The sequence below is a fragment of the Mustela lutreola genome, chromosome 7 (assembly GCF_030435805.1).
Source record: "Mustela lutreola isolate mMusLut2 chromosome 7, mMusLut2.pri, whole genome shotgun sequence".
Taxonomy (NCBI): Eukaryota; Metazoa; Chordata; class Mammalia; order Carnivora; family Mustelidae; genus Mustela; species Mustela lutreola.
In genome coordinates, this window is record NC_081296.1 from 29724304 (window position 1) to 29738677 (window position 14374).

At 33.9% G+C, this 14374-nt stretch overlaps 2 long non-coding RNA genes and 1 other non-coding gene across 4 annotated transcripts; all 3 read left to right on the plus strand.

Annotated features, from left to right (window-relative positions):
• Nucleotides 1-1894: 1894 nt before the first annotated feature.
• On the plus strand, nucleotides 1895-7880 carry LOC131835723 (uncharacterized). The gene is made up of 2 exons (XR_009355348.1): nucleotides 1895-6228; nucleotides 6735-7880. It is a non-coding gene; the product is annotated as an uncharacterized LOC131835723 (long non-coding RNA).
• Nucleotides 7881-10592: 2712 nt separating this feature from the next.
• LOC131835722 (uncharacterized) lies at nucleotides 10593-14373 on the plus strand. 2 transcript variants are annotated; one of them, XR_009355347.1, is made up of 3 exons: nucleotides 10593-13299; nucleotides 13601-13638; nucleotides 13793-14373. It is a non-coding gene; the product is annotated as an uncharacterized LOC131835722 (long non-coding RNA). The 2 variants fall into 2 exon arrangements; XR_009355346.1 differs by having other exon boundaries at nucleotides 10593-12475.
• LOC131837307 (small nucleolar RNA SNORD109A) lies at nucleotides 13076-13142 on the plus strand. The gene has a single exon (XR_009355969.1). It is a non-coding gene; the product is annotated as a small nucleolar RNA SNORD109A (small nucleolar RNA).
• Nucleotide 14374: the final 1 nt, after the last annotated feature.

The following is a 14374-nucleotide window of genomic DNA, read 5'->3' on the forward strand; positions in this document are numbered from 1 at the left end:
TTTAAAAATTCACTATCTGTTGAAATTCTTACTTTTTTTTGTTGTTGTTGTTCATGCATTGCTTTCCTGACTTTGGTGAACATATATGTGACCATTACTTTCATCATATTTTGATCAGGTAAATCACTTATCTCCATTAAGATTTTTAAAGACTAATTAAATTTTTTAATTAGATAGAATGATCTGTTATAGAAGATGAAATATACTGATCAACTCAGTCTGAGTTCCTAGTTGTCTTTCAAAGCTTCATGATTGTCAAAGCCTTCTTTGTACTTTGTGGCTGTGGGTGTACCAAGACCCGTAAGTGTCCCAAAGGAGAGGATCAGTCAGCACATAGATGCAGGAGATGCAGGCTAATTATATGCTTGCTTCCTAGGCAGCAGGTGGGAAACTGAAGCCCCTTCCAGAGGGAACGTGTGTGTGTGTGTGTGTGTGTGTGTGTGTTCATAAAAATATTTCTGCCAAATCATTTCATGATTTGGATTCTCTCTCTCTCTTTTTTTTTTTTTAAACCTGCTTCTTCTCCTGTGACTTGGGTGTATAGCCATGGGAGTGTGCTCCTGAAGTCATTAAGAACTACTTTGTTTGCTACTGTTCTTTGGAATTTGTAAATGCAAGCTCTCTTGGCTGTTAAAACCAGGTGATCTTAGGGCATGTCACTCAGGTGAATGTTGCAAAAATTGGGGCTCCAGATGTGTGTAGAAACTTCTTCCAGGTAAATGGATTTTATTATTGGAGCAAGGTAAAGGGAGAAGGTTCAAGAAGTGTCCACCTACTTTCTTGGTTTTTGTAGAAGATTGCAGCCAGCTCCTAGATGCCTGCCAGATTAGAAGCTCAGCTAGTTTCTGTATCTCTTTCAGAGGAAACTACTCAATCTATAGCTGTACATTCAGTCTGTCTGAGGGAGGAGATAAACTTAGGATTATCGAGTCACCATCTTAGTTGATTCTCAATAATTTTTAACTGTTCTCAATCAAAATCGTTGACTTTGTTCTAAAATTGTTCCACACCCCCAAATTTGAAGTATTTTCTTCAATGATATTTTAATAACAGAGTTTTCTTAGCTTTGGGTAAGATTCCTTAACTTAAAAACAATAAAAAATTTATTTCTGTCAAATCTTTTCCTGAAGTGTGGAACCATTCTTCAAGAATTGCATTTTAGTTCTTCACAGACTTCTCCCTTCATGTAAGGTTTGGTTAATCTTAAAACAGTGGAAAATCATAGTTTCATCAGCTACAATAGATATTTATTTCCCTCACCATTTCTGTTTATATTTTAAAGTGTGTGTGTGTGTGTGTTTGTGTGTGTGTATGATTGTATTTATTTTATTGACAGAGATCACAAGTAGGCAGAGAGGCAGGCAGAGAGAGAGGGAGAAGCATGCCCCCCACTGAGCAGAGAGCCCGTTGTGGGGCTCGATCCCAAATCCTGGGATCATGACCTTAGCTGAAGGCAGAGGCTTTAACCCACTGAGCCACCCAGGAGCCCTCTTTATCTTTAAAGATATTTTATTTTATGGATTTCTAATTTTTTATGGTTATTGAAGGAAATTTAAACAAAAGGGCATTTGTTCTTAAGTCATGGGCTATAGTGTTTTATAAATGTACATTAGGAGTGGTTTGATAGTATTTTTGTATTCTTCTATGCTGATATTTTGTATTGTTTTATAAATTACCAAAGGAGTTGAATTTAAAATAATCAACTATGATTATGGATTTGTCTACAACTCCTTTTATTTATATCAGTTTCATTTCACATAATTTGAAATTGTTATTAGTCACAAGCATTCATAATTATTAATGTATTCCTTATAATTTGACCCTCTTAGGAAATGTTTCTATCTCTGATAACATATTCTTGAAGTTTACTTTATCTGAAATTAGTAAAGCATGGTATATATTTTCATCTTTTTTTCCTGCCAACCTTTATCTTTAAAGTTTTATCATTTTAAATAGCATATAGTGGGTATATGTTTTAAGCTTTAACAGATAGATTATTTATTCCAATTTGCACTTACCATAATGTTTATGTTAATTATGTTAGAGCATAATTGATCATGTTAATTATGTTGACATAATTTTAATGTTTAAATGGTGGATTTAGGTCTACCATTTTAATCATTTATTTTTAAGTTTGAACTACTCTCCCTTGTCTCTCTTCTGTTTTTTGTTCTTCTATTCCTTCTTCCCTGCATCCTTTGATTGCATTTTTTCAGATAATTCCATCTCCTCTTATCTTTTTAACTCGATCTCTTTGCATATTTTAGTGGACATTCTAGTAATTAAAGTATACATAATTGGTTATTTTCAGTATTTTAAGACTAAGTATTATATCACTTCACATAAACCATAAAAATCTTACAACCATATATGTTCACTTCTCTAGTTCCTGTCCCCCACCTTTTTAAAATTTTTATTTTATTTTTTCAGTGTTTCGAGGTCCACGGTTTATGCACCTTACCAAGGGCTCCATGCAATACATCCCCTCCTTAATAGTCACTAACCCGCTCCCCATCCCCCCATCACACTCCCCTCCAAAACCCTCAATTTGTATCTCATGAGAATCCACAGTCTCTCATGCTTTGTTTCCCCCTCCACTTTCTTCCCTTCACTTTTCCTTTAATTCTCCTAATGTCCTTCATGTTATTCCTTATGATCCAAACATAAGTGAAATCATATGATAAATGATTTCTTTTGCTTGAATTATTTCACTTAGCATAATCTCCTCCATTCCCGTCCATGTTCATAATAATAGTTGGGTATTCATCCTTTCTCATGGCTGCGTAATATTCAGTTCTATATATGGACTCTATCTTCTATATCCATTTATTTGTTGAAGGGCATCTTGGCTCCTTTGACAGTTTGGTGATTGTGGTCATTGCTGATTTGAACATTGGGGTACATATGGCCCTTTTTTGCATTACATCTGTATCTTTGGGGTAAATGCCCAGTAGTACAAAGGCAGGGTCATAGGATAGCTTTATTTTTAACTTTTTTCAGGAATCTCCACACTGTTTTCCAAAGTGGTTGCACCAACTTGCATTCCCACCAACAGTATAAGAGGATTCCCCTTTCTCCACATCCTCTCCCACACTTGTTGCTTCTTGTCTTGTTAATTTTGGTCATTCTATCTGGTGTAAAGTGGTATCTCAGTGTGCTTTTTTAAAAATTATTTCTTAAAAAAGATTTTATCTATCTATTTATTTATTTATTTATTTATTTGAGAGAGAGAGAGAGAGAGACAGAGAGACAGAGAGATATATCACCAGTAGGCAGAGAGGCAGGCAGGGGGTGGGGGAAGCAGGCTCCTGCTGAGCAGAGAGCCTGATGTGGGGCTCGATCCCAGAATCCTGAGATCATGACCTGAGCCGAAGGCAGAGGCTCAATGCACTAAGCCATTCAGGCCTCCCTCAGTGTGGTTTTGATTTGAATCTCCCTGATGGCTAGTGATGAGGAACATTTCTTCATGTTTCTTTTAGCCATGTGTATGCCTTTTTTGGAGAAGTGTCTGCCTATTTTTTGACATGATTGTCTGTCTGTGTGTGTTGACTTCGAGGAGTTCTTTATAGTTCTTGGATACCAGCCCTTTGTCTGTAGTGTCATTTGTGAATATCCTCTCCCATTCCGTGGGTTGCCTCTTCGTTTTCTTGACTGTTTTCTTTGCTGTGCAGAAGCTTTTTATCTTGATGAAGTCCAAAAATTCATTTTTGCCCTTGTTTCCTTTGCCTTTGGAGATGTTTCTTGAAAGAAGTTGCTGAGGTTGATGTCAAAGAATCTGTTACTGTCTTTGTTCTCCTCAAGGATTTTGATTGATTCCTGCCTCACATTGAGGTTTTTCATCCATTTTGAGTTTTTCTTTGTGTATGGTATAAAAGAATATTCAACTTTCATTCCTCTATACATAGCTGTCCAGTTTTGCCAGCACCATTTATTGAAGAGATTTTTTTCTACTGGATATTTTTTCCTGCTTTGTTGAAGATATATTTGACCATAGAGTTGAGGGTCCACATCTGTGCTCTCTATTCTGTTCGATTGGTCTATTTGTCTGTTTTTTTTGCCAGTACCATGCCATTTTTGTGATCACATCTTTGTAATAAAGTTTTAAATCAGACAGCATGATACCCAAGCTTTGCTTTTCTTTTTCAACATTTCCTTAGCTATCCACAGTCTTTTCTTGTCCCATATACATTTTAGGATTGTTTGTTCTAGCACTTGGAAATGTCTATATTGCCCAGAGCAATCTATACTTTCAGTGCCATCCTGATCAAAGTTCCTGTCCCCTTTTATGCTAGAGTTGTCATGTATCTACATTTGCCAGAAACCCTATAGCCCTACACCAATGATATAATTGTTCTAAATAGGTATATTTTCCTAACAGAAGAATAAAATCCTATTTATTTAAATATTAACCAGTTTCAGTGCTCTTCTATCCTGAAGATCCATGTTTCCTTCTGCTTTTATTATCTATCTTCCTAAGGAATTTTTAGCACCAGAATTACTGGTGGTAATTCTCAGTTTTCTTTTATATGGCAGTTTTCCTTTATCTGACAGTAGCTTTATTTATCATTTTTTTTTGAAATTTACCTGTCTTAATTGAGGTATGTTGTTACTAAATATAGAATTCTGTTTTTACTTCTTTATCCCTAGTACTTTAAAGATATTTAAAACAATATTGCACATATTTTAAATTAAAAGAAAAGTTTCCTTCTTTGGATAGTTGTAGAAAATAGTAGAAACAAAAATTTAATCTAGCAGAACAGGATTTGATATTTTAATAAAGGGTAGTTCTGAAGAGTTCCTAGTTGTCTTATGTCTTCCTGTTTCTCTTTCATGGTTTTGATAAAATGAGCTCCTTTGACAGGGAATTGGTTTTTTAAAAAATATATATTCATATCTTATAGGAAATTCATAAAAATAATCATTCCATATTTTTAAATGGTTGGCTTAGCTTTCATGGTATTATAGTGAAAAAATAAGAGAGTATAAGGATGACTTAAATGGTTGCGAGTGTTAAGAAAAAGGGTAAAAAGATTGGGGTGAATTGATGATAGAAGTCTGATTTCATTTAATTAATTGGTTACTCTGTCATTATGGTCAAAGCATAGAAATATGGAATGTTTTGTGAATTGTCCTGTATTGTAAACATATTATGTGAATTCCCTTAACACAGAATTGATCTAGCTCTTGAAATATTATTTTTATTGAAGATAAGTGGGACATAGGCATTTTATAACTTCGGAATTTGGGAAAGATAACATTTGATATGAATGGAATTTTTTTTCACTTTGGCTTGTCTCCCATGTGTCAACCCCCATGACAATCAGTGCAGAAAAGGAAAGTTGTTGTAGTTTTTTTCCCATGCACATCCTCACAAAACAAACTACTGTTCATCTATGATCTTATGAGAAATTTAGGACTAACATTCCAGTGAACGTGTATGATAAATACAGTTTTGTAGAAACAGATGCTCAGTTTTTTAAAAAATTAAATTTATTTATTTATTTTCAGAAAAACAGTATTCATTAATTTTTCACCATACCCAGTGCTCCATGCAGTCTTGAGAAACACTCTGATTGATGTCGTTAGGTTTTATGTTAATGATTTTCAAATTCAGCCCTATTTTGCTTTCCATCTATCTACCTGACAATATATTTTCCATAATCTGTTTATCTCGGCCTACTAATAATTTGTCTGTCATCCATTTTACTGTTAGTCTATCATATATTTGTCGGCCTATCTGTATATCCATCCTGCCATTAGATATAGGAGGCAGAAGAAGGTAGAAATGGAGAACCAAGGGAGTTATTTCCCATGTGTGAGGACAATGGTAACAGTGTCTCTGTGGTGATCATGTATAGAAAGAGAAAGCAAAAACAAAGCATGAATGGGAAAAATTAGTTCAAGGACCTGCCTAGTAGGAACCCTGGCCTTATTATTATATTTAAACTCTGTCAATCAAAATACAGCTGCTTCCATTGTATGTCAGACTGACATGAGAAAATTTAAATATGAGGACTTTACTTTTCCAGTCTTCCTTTACTTCCATATTTTAATATTCAAGTTCTAATTACTTGGAATTATCACCTCAGTCCATATTATAACAGACCATGGATTAGCAAGTCTTTTCTGTAAAAGGCCAAATAACCTTTCTAATTTTTCAGGCTGTTGCAGTTGCCATTGCACTCTGCTGTTCTGGTATGAAAGCAGCCAAACACAATGTATAATTGAGTAAGTGTTGCTGTATTCCAGCAAAAGTGTTGTGGTTTTTTTTTTCCAACAACAGACTTTAGGCTTGAGTTTACCAATCCTTGAACTAGAGCATTGGTTAAACAGGAACCTGAACAATTATCAGATTAATTTAGACTCATGGTAAAAATACCTGATAGTTATATCTCCATTTTATTTTCATTAAAATTATTTTAGGTCCTTTGCTATATTTTCTTCACAAGAGAGTCATATAAATGTGTGGTATATATTATGATAACCTAAACAATGTGAAACAGTACTTTATAAGGAGTTAGAGTAAAATGAACCCCTTTCCAGTTAAAACCAATAAATTAAATTTCAAAATTGAATATATTTCTACCACATTCCATTTGTAATGGCACCAAGGAATTAGTGACCAAAATCTTGCCTGCTTTCTTTTCTCCTTTCACATAGTTTGAGTTGAAATGTTGTCTAAGCCTCCTCTAGTATTCTTTTTTTTTTAAAGATTTTATTTATTCATTTGACAGACAGAGATCTCAGGTAGGCAGAGAAGGAGGCAGAGAGAGAGCGGGAAGCAGGCATCCTACTGAGCAGAGAGCCCGATGTGGGGCTCTATCCCAGGACCCTTGGATCATGACCTGAGCTGAAGGCAGAGGCTTAACCCACTGAGCCACCCAGGCTCCCCAGTATCCAATATTCTTATGCAATGGCTCAATTAAACTGTGACTTCCAAGTTTACTCCTGTTTTCTTGTGTTATCTGCATGGAGGGATTAGAGGAGAGAAAAATAGAATCTCTAAAACATGGTAACTAAAGATTGGGCTATTTCTTTGCAGTCAAATAAAAATATATGTGTGTATTTATTTAAAATTTATATGACAAATTCAGTGTTAATATTCTCTGAAAGCCTCGCTCACATCAGTTTAGAAAAAGACAAGCATCCCAGTACAAGAAGGGGAAGCATATAAATGAACAATTGATAAGAGAAGAGCATTGTGAATGGCCAAAAGCATGGAATAATATCCTCAGATCTGCCACTCTTTATAATTAAATAATTAAATATATATGAAATTATTATAAACTATTATAAATATAATGAAATTTAAATGTGTGTGAGCATATGTAGATTCACATGTAATGCCATGAATCAACAATTGTCTTTTTTCACCTATCAGATTAATAGGTAACTTTGTTAACCAAGAATGGAGAATTTGGAAATCCTAGTATGTTAAAGCCTTTCCAGAAGACAGTGTAAAATATATTAGATGGGAATTAACACATTTTGACTAACAATTTTATTTTTAGGAATTTCCCTAAGTTTGTAATGGGAAGTGTCCCAAGATGTATGTGAACTCAAGGGTAATCATTACAGCCTTAGTTGTACTTGTAAAATTGTAAGTTACCTGTTTACCTAAAATCATAATTCTAAGTAAATTCATGTTGATACATTTATCCAGTTGGAGTATATTATGTTATATATGACAATGTATGTTTGAATTAATTGATATGCAAATCCAAGCCTTTCATAAGTTTATCTACCACTTACTGAGTATCAAGTATGTTTGAGGCAATAACATTGTATTTCATTCATGTAAAATGATATCAATATGTGCTTGTGCAGATATGATCAATAAACCAATTTTATAGAAAGAATATTAAAAATGTTGATAATGAGTTCTGGTTATTATTTTGATGTTTCATTTGTGCATTGTGTTGTATGTGTGAGTATGTGTGGTTTTAGGTACACATTTTAATTACATATAGCAGTCACTGAGTTGTTAGTCTAAGTCCGTCTATCAAATGCCAAAAGAAACACTACTTAATGAATTAGCTCAGTCAATGCTAATAATAATCCTAGAAAGTAGGGTATTTATGCCTTTTTTAAAAATAGGAAAATAGAAACTGAGTCTTAGGCTATTTGTGCAATTCATACTATTGTTTGCAACTTAAAAATAAAAATGCAACATTATGGTGTAACAGCTAGTGAAAGATATTAATTAAAAATACTTATACTTTGGGGAACCTGGCTGGCTCAGTCAGTGGAGCATCAGACTCTTGATCTCAGGATTGTGGGTTCTAGCCCCATGTTGGACATGGAAACTACTTTAAAAAATACTTATATTCTGCTAAATAATTTGAGTAAAACCATGTTTTGGGGAAGAACATTACATTTCTAACATCATATTCATTCTCCCTGTGTTTTAAAGATCAGAGCAATAAAGATTTTCAAGTGCAATTCCTCAGGCTAAAAAGTATAGCTGTTGAGATATTGCAGGAATAGGAGAAAATAATGTTTGGACACTGGTTTGTGGAAAATTCCATGATATAAAGTGACAAGGAATGATCTCTAGAAATATGGGATGCCAGTGCTTAGGAGACGGGCAACTGTCTTCCTTAGCAGAAACCATCTCATTGATAGAACTCTGGGATGCCATGGGAGCATAGATCAAACTCCAAATGGCCAAAAGGAAGAGTGTCACTAAATAGAAGAAACGAACTTAGTGGGTTTTTAAATTTTTATTTTTATTTTTAATTTTTTGTTGTGTTATGTTAGTCACCATAGAGTACATCATTCATTTTTGATGTAGCGTTCCATGATTCATTGTTTGTGTGTAATACCCAGTTCTCCATGTAATCTGTGCCCTCCACCAGGAGAAGTACCCATCACCAGGCTCACCCATCCCCCCCCTCTAAAACCCTCTGTTTGTTTCCCGGAGTCTAGAATCTCATGGTTCATCTCCCATCCTAACTTTGGAATAGATATGATATGATGGCAGACATATGATGGCAGACAATACGCAGGCATAAAGACTGCAGGTAGTAGGGAAAAGGCCAATGAAGATCTCAGGGTGAAGAAACAATCCCCAACTGATAAAATTTTAAATGTTACAATTTCCTATTGGGATATTTTTTCTTTCTGTAATTTATGACCATGTAGTCTGGATTCTAAACTGTTTACCTCCATTGAATATGGGTTTCACAATTAGTTTACTTTCCCTAGCTATCTGTATTCATTCTAGCCCTTCTCTAAAAATATCACTTGGTGTCTTGCAAGTATAATTATCAACTCAGAACTAGTAGCTAAAAAGTTGGCCAAAATGGTAAAGACAATTGTGACAAATTCTGCCTGACTATGCCATAACAGTGGTTAGATTATGTTTAGAATTTGACTGGCTTATAATGTAAGAAATGTGCAAAGCTATTCTAACTTTGCCTTTTTATCTTCTGGCATTTTGAGGGGAAATGGACTATGTACAATACTCCCAGTTGGGTCTCTAGAACATCTGGAATGCTGAAGGAGGAGTAGAAGTACAGAAGGAGAAAGCTTTCACAGATGGATAAGGCTGCATCCGTCAAAGATGCTTGACATTGAGCAGTGAGCCACCTCTTGTTTTGACTGATAAAATCCAGGCATGTCTGGACATGGTAAATCTCTAAGGAATGGAAAAAAAAAACCCATTAATAATGATAAAGTGTTTATAATGAACTAATATGTGAATGAATGAGTGAGTGAACGGGTAAATACAGTAGAAAGTAAAATGCCATATAACAGCTGTAATAAATGAGGTAGAAATGCTATAATATAAAATAAAGACATTTAGAATGATCATATTTTTTTCAATCAGGAAACATCAAAGGATGCTAAAACTTCTTTGAGGAAATTTGAGGAGAAACAGGATATTTTTATAGATTTTATTATCTCCTCCATGATACACTTACCAGTTGCAAAGAAAAGGTAATAATGGAGAACCTGGAAGATACCACCTGAATTAAGTAAGACATGAAAGATAATACTCCTGTGATGGAATCATCTGGCATCGCTGATAGGAAGCACTGGGAAGAACCTAGCCTTATTTCTGCAGTACCTCAGACTAAAGTAAATAAAACTGAATCAACTCATGAGAAAATAACAGACCCAAGTTAAGTAACATTCTATAAAACAAACAAAACAAAACTCCCACAAACTGCCATTTAGTCTACAAACATATCTCTACTATCACTGAGGAAATGATCTAGATTATGTTAGACTAAATAGGTATGAAAATAGTACAATGTTTATTTAGGATTTCTATAAATGACATTAAAGGAAACACTGGAAAAATGTAAAATTCCTTAAATAGATTATAGTATTCTATAAGGATGGTAATAATTGCCTAGCTTTAATAATAATAGTATTATGACTATATAGTAGAAAATCCTTATTTTGAAAAAATTAAAATGACTTAGGGGATAAAGGAAAATCATAGCTTGTTGTAAGGTAAATAGTTGAAATAGAGGTACAGACCAATATTTTTACTCTTAATCACTTAGCAAAATATTCTCACAGTTAAGCCATGTCGTATCATGTATCAGAATCTCATTCCCTTTTTATGGATGAGTAATTGTTTGACCAGGATTTTTAAGATCATATTTGTTGCATTTAAAAGAAAAGTCTATGCACAGTGAATATTATGCTAAATAGTGGTGGAAACTCTTACTGTAGATACAATTAAGTCAATTGAGTAAGTGTTATATACCATTGAAGTCTATTTCCTTATACCTGTTGACTTAGTGGATGTAAATATTTTTTTATCATCATACAGTTTTGCTTTTGTATTTTCATTAGAATTCTAGACATTATAGAATCAATGTCAGTTTGAATATAAAGCATTTCCTTGCCTTGTAACGTCAAGATGCAGAAAGGATGTCTAGAATAAATGAGCTGCATAATACTCAAAGTGTTAAAATCAGTAGAATTTTGCCACAGAAATCATGTCAATTTTTTTTAAACTAATGTTCATGTAGACTACAGTGAAAAACTTTCGCTTATGGAATTCATAACTGACAGCCATCATTTATTATCACCTCCAGTTTTTATGTGTAAATCAAGTGGTTCAGTATGTTTTAGGTTTATGAACATTTGTGTGATTTCATGGGTGACTTCAAGGTCATAAGCAGCAAGTGAAAAGTACCCTTTTGAATGAATGTAAAAAATGTGAAGAAAATGAGAGACAAAACCATTGTTGGTGAACACTGTTTCTATTCTAAGAACACTGTTTCTATTCTAAGCAAATGAAGGTGGACTTCTACTTACTCATTTAAGTGCTAGCTCACAATTTTCATGGTTTTGAATTCTACCAGTTTTGCATATATTAAATATTTAATCAATGAATATCTTGTTCTTTGGTTAAATGGTGTTCCTGTCCCAGCCTGTTTTCAATTTTATATTTGTACTTTTAATTTATTTTTTTAAATTTTACCTACAGTAAAATTCACTATCGTGCAGATATATGTGTATTTTGACAAGTGTATAGAATAGTATATCTAACACCACAAATATGATATGGAGGAGTTCCATTATCCATAAAAACCCTTTTCATTTTACTCCTTTCTAGTCAGCCCCTCATTCTACCCTATAATCTCTTGTGACCACTATTTTTATAGTTTTGCCTTTAACAAAATGTCATTTAAATGGAATCTAACATTACATAACCTCTGAGGTCCAGCTCCTTGTACCAAGCATTTTGGGTCCCCCAGTTCACTAGCAAGCATTTATCCTTCAAAGACCTATGCGAGCCAATTAATGGACTCCTAAGATAATTAATTGCATTCTGTTTTGAATAAAAATCGGCTATGGTTATTCTATCTCAGTCCTCTTATGTCTTGATCTTCTGATGTTCTTTTCCATTTTGTTCTATTTTATAATTTCCATATCTTATGAAACTTTTTGACTGTTTTTTAATTTTTAAAATTGTTCCATTAGCTTTTATATGTTGTATTAGATTTTCAAAGTTCTTATCTCTTACTTCAAAAATATAAGTCTTACAACATCCCTATTATGTGTCTTTAATTTATGCATCAAAAAGCATCTTCATAAAGGCTTTATTTGGTAGAATACAACCTTAGAGTTTCTCATTCAAAAAGAAAATTGCTGTTCCACCACTTTACATAGCATGGTAGAGAGGACTATTAATGATTTGAAGAATGAATAATACAGAGAGGAAATAAGTGAAGACATGAATGGCAAAGATGGTTAAGAACCATCTGTGGTTGATAGTTGATGGCTAAGAACAAATGATTGTGCTTTATTTTTAAATGGATTTCATGTATTCTGGGCTCTAACTTATATTATTTGTGATGTTTTCCTGCAGGAACAAAGACTGGATCAAGTAACATACTTTAGGGAAGAGAGATGTGCAGCTATCTGATGCTTTTAAATTTCTGTGTGTGTTGTGGCCAGTGATGTCAGAACATCACATTCTCTGGGTTCATTATTTCAAAAGTCTAAGGTAGAATATTTTGATAATAGGTTTCTTTTCCCCATAAATGTGCCTACTTTGTTAAATGAATATTCATTATTACTTCTCTCCTTCATTAAATTAAAAAAGTCTCTTCTGGAAGTAACCTGTATAATTTCTGGGAATCATTGATGTATTTCCTTTTTGTACTATTTTATAGTGTATGCAAGTAATCTGGTAAAGAAAATGAAATGCACCAAAATATTCCTTTATTTATCTTTTTATTATTGGCAAGTCCAGAATATAAATGTTTCAACTCCTATTCTACTGTAATCATACCTTATTTGCTACCACATTTATGAATGCATCCCCATTTCTCCTTGAAATTTTATTTGACTATTTTAAAAATTTTCCCAATTGATTTTGTGTCATTTTATTAGAAAATCCAAGGTTATATGCTTCTATTTTGTGTCATTTTATTAGAAAATCCAAGGTTATATGCTTTTGTTCTATGTACATAAGAGTTCCATTATTCAGATACTAAATAAAACATCTCTTGTGCATTTACTAGTTTTTATAATGCAGTAGATAAGCCTGAAGAAAATAAGCCTGGCTATGGAAATGCTTATTTGTTTGAGAGGATGTTTGTCTGGATCAATGATGAGCACAATTGTCTGAGGATGCTGAGGGACTCATTCCAGATGTCAATCTGAGGTCCAGATGAGTGGCCCTCTGCTAGGACAAATAAGACTCTCAAAGCCTGGCTGTATTTGATGACTTTAAGTTAAAAAAACAATACTGCTGTGAGCATGCCTTTTATTTCTCTTGGAGCAAGGTGTTAGCCTCCTATCTCATGAGGCAGTATGCAACTTTAGGTACGTTGTATGGCCCCAGACTTGCTTCATTTTGCTCATATTGAACATAGAGTTGCCAATAGATATTTGTATACAGGGAACATTTTCTTGTGTAATACATGAAACAAAAGAAAGATTAAGAGTTCAAGCAACTGTGATGAGTACTTGAAGTATCATTAGAGTTGGCTAAAAGAAGGAAATATTGCATACTTATATTAAATATTGACAATGGAATCAATTTTACTGCTTGTTATTTTTCAGTGTAGACAACTTTCAGAGATTACATGTTTGCTTTTCTTTCTGTTATATTTTTCTGAGGTAGATGGGATGGAATGAAATCCTCCACTTCAGAGAAGAGCAGTGAGTAACTACACCAGCATCCTTTAAATTCATATGTCATGTGTTCTGTGCCTCATCCTGAGGTCTCTGTGTTCCATCTTTTCAATGACTTACAGGATGATATCTTCCTTATGTCTCATTTTTTAAAAATATTTTATTTGTTTATTTGATGCAGAGAGAGTGAGCTCAAGGAGGAGAAGTGGCAGGTAGAGGGAGAGGGAGAAGCAGACTCCCTGCTGAGCAGGGAGCCCAACATGGGGCTCAATCCCAGCACTCTGGGATCATGACCTGAGACAAAGGCAGATGCTTGGTTAAGCCATCTGAGCCATCTGTGAATCCCCATTATGTGTCATTTTCTTTGGTGAGTGTCTTCACCCTCCTTTCCAAATTTTAAATTTTATTTTATGAGTTCTGTATGGATTTACAGTTGTAGAACTTTGGAGAATTTATTGATTTTAGTTTTATATTGCAGTGAAATATTCTTTTATGAAATTAAGCTACAATTGGAGTTCCTTAAAATTGTGATAGTTTCATAATGTTGACTCCATGATTAAGATTATGATAGATGATGGAACTAGATCGTATCATGCTTAGTGAAACAAGTCAAGCAGAGAAAGACAACTATCATATGATCTCCCTGATATGAGGAAGTGGTGATGCAACATGGGGGCTTAAGTGGGTAGGAGAAGAATAAATGAAACAAGATTGGATTGGGAGGGAGACAAACCATAAGTGACTCTTAATCTCACAAAACAAA